Source organism: Corvus brachyrhynchos, unplaced genomic scaffold, assembly GCF_000691975.1.
Source record: "Corvus brachyrhynchos isolate BGI_N302 unplaced genomic scaffold, ASM69197v1 scaffold175, whole genome shotgun sequence".
Taxonomy (NCBI): Eukaryota; Metazoa; Chordata; class Aves; order Passeriformes; family Corvidae; genus Corvus; species Corvus brachyrhynchos.
This window is the reverse complement of record NW_008238448.1, coordinates 7,590,094-7,592,743: the sequence shown is the minus strand read 5'-3', so window position 1 is coordinate 7,592,743 and position 2,650 is coordinate 7,590,094. Positions and strand designations below refer to the sequence as shown.

At 42.4% G+C, this 2,650-nt stretch overlaps 1 protein-coding gene across 3 annotated transcripts in view; it reads right to left on the bottom strand.

The window, feature by feature from the left end:
* The window catches only part of NPY2R (neuropeptide Y receptor Y2), a 10,404-nt gene that overhangs the window by 2,852 nt on the left and 4,902 nt on the right, over window positions 1–2,650 (bottom strand). The window contains exon 1 of one of the 3 annotated variants that reach the window (XM_017736875.1): window positions 885–1,043. The exons of the other annotated variants lie outside the window; for them this stretch is intronic. The gene's annotated coding sequence lies outside the window, so the exon portion shown is untranslated. Of the gene's footprint in view, window positions 1–884; window positions 1,044–2,650 lie in introns of those variants that run through there. 3 annotated transcript variants of the gene reach the window in all.

Below are 2,650 nucleotides of genomic sequence, written 5' to 3'. Positions count from 1 at the left end.
TTAGGCATGACGCCTGCTGAAAATTGGAACAGATTTCAAAAGCATTCCAAAGACAAAGTTTGCCTAAGTAAATGCAGAAGGATTAAGATCCTGCTGGGCAGCATACCATTTTTTTACAATCCACTACCTAAAACTAGTGCTGATTTAGCACAAGTCTTCCAGTAATATCTATGGGAATTCTACATGGACCAGCACACCCCGGACTGTTATTAGCATAATAATCTTCCAGCTTTTCCTTAATGAAAAGTGTTTCCTTTAAATAGTTACTAAATTCTTACAGGTTTATGCCCTTCCTTAATACCAGTGAACTAATTAATTACTGGGGTCTTTCTTAAAGAAACTTTGTTTTAGAACAGTTTTTACCATGATGCCAATACCCCCCCCCCCCCCCCATAACAGAATTGAATAACAGCATTTCTTTGAAATGACTGCACAACTTATTCATGCTGAAATCAACTCAAGAAACAATTGAAACACAGTTACATATAATATTTTGTTTCTGTGTGATGTTTCAGAAAACAGAGCTCCTTGGAGACTGCCAATCAGGCATTCATTTCTGACTGCAGTCACAGGGAAGACCAAATCATTCCCCTGCTGATGTCAGTAAGAATTTCACCACTGGCATAAAGATCACGTTTTTTTCTTTTCCTTCCTTACACAGGCTGAGTCAAATTCTGTGCTATCCTATGACTTCAGTAGGCACAATATATGAATGGTTTACAATCAGTTGCTGTCTTGGATTTCAGTCCAATGTAAAAAAGTACACATCCCCATGCAAACTGCTCAAAGCATGGGTGGCATGTTATCCAAGAACCATGAACCTGGGGATTCCTTTCCCTGGCCTGGGAAAATTCTAAGAAATTACCAGTGCCAAGCAAACTTACCAATAAAACACCACTGTTCACCACTGAGAGGAAAGCCAGCCCTGATTTACTCACACTATTTCCCCATTCATATCTTCCCTAAGGAAAGCAAGAGTAGAGAAGAAATGTCACTTTCTTGCTTCAAGTGTTACGCATAGCTTAACCCTTCTCAGATTCAAGTCTGCCTAAAGAAACAGCTACTGATGTGTTTGGATTAACATGGCATTTTAAAAAATTCTTGTTTTTTTTAATCAGCTCCATTTAATTCCTTCCATCTTCAGAGAAACATTTCAGCGCAACAGAGGTACATTTTTATCCCTACCCAGTAACTATCAGTGAGGGACATCCTTCAGTATGGTTTCCAAACTGAGAAAGGAGGGTTGTCTGCCAGCAGGAGACTGAGCCCTTTTTGCTTGCTTCTATCCCACACAATATCCCAAAGAATTTCTCAGGGTCAGCTATTTTTGCAAAAGCAGCAGATCGACTGCATGAACTGAAAGGCTAAACCGGTCAGAATTATGCCATACTGTTTAATCTACATTTACTCAAGAATTAATAGTGTAAGCTGAGATGTGCCAGCTAGTCCTACTAGTGTACCCTGCTGATTTTAGCAATATAATCAGTTTTCAACCACTAGCCTAAGCAATGGATGTCAGGAAGGGATTCCTTATCAATACGCCTTTAGTCCACCAGGTTAAAAATGTAAGAGATCCACCACAATTTACACAGTCAAGGCTATGCAGAAGTTCAGAACTCTGAGGAGCATTTTCCTTTGACCCATACCTACACCCAGGAATTATGCTTCCATATATTATTACAGTAGAGATTTACTGAGGTCCCAGGACTGTCAGATGCTTCAAAATCTCATAATTTTTTTCAATGCAAAATAAGAGCATGTCACGTCTACACATAGAAGTAGAAAGGTGAAAGGGCTGACAAATTTAGGTTTTTTCCCCTTTCTTGCCATACATCCAGACTGAAAGATGCAGCTCAGACAAATAACATAGCATCCCTTTCTTCCCAAAAGTATCTTCACCCATTTCCCTAGTCCCTGACTTTCTGTTAATTCCTACTTACAACTCCTTTGTTTTAGCGAAGCCTTCTTTTGTTCTGACACTTTTATTTTGTTACTGCCCTGTTCAGGCTGATGAAAGATGCTTTGGTCTTCTCAATAAGACAAAGCTGACGGAGAAAGAAGGGACAACCATGGTTTAAAGCAGAATGAGCTGGTGTGTCAGCAAGCAATGAAATAAATTGGACAAGTTTGACATTGTCAGTGGGACAGCTATGTCGGCAAAATATCAGCTGCTTTCAAAAAATGGGGATAAAACTGAGGTGCCACTCCAGGTGGTGTTTGACAGGACCCTTTCTGTTCTTTTTTGATATAAACTCTCCAGGTGATAGCATTTACTAGCGCACCTTGCATACTGCACCACACTGGGGGCTTTTTTCCAGTTTCATTTTCCCCCAGCAGTCATATCCTCATGGTCAGGCATCAAATTGCGTCTAACTTTCGGCACAGAAAGGCCCAGAGAGGATTTACATCGGTTCTGAGAGCAAGTAAGCAAAAAGGGCGGAATACGTGATTACATTAGCAAGCGGCATTCCCATCAGGACCGCAGTGCCTGCGCTGGAGAAGGGGCTGGGGTTGCCGGAGGCGAAGGTGGCAGCAAACGCGCCTCTGGGATGCTGCCCTCCCGCTCCCCGGAGCCGTCCCCGGAGGGAGACACCCATCCCGCCAGTAGAGCCCCGTTCCCGGGGAGAGATACCCATGCCGGGGGCAGACA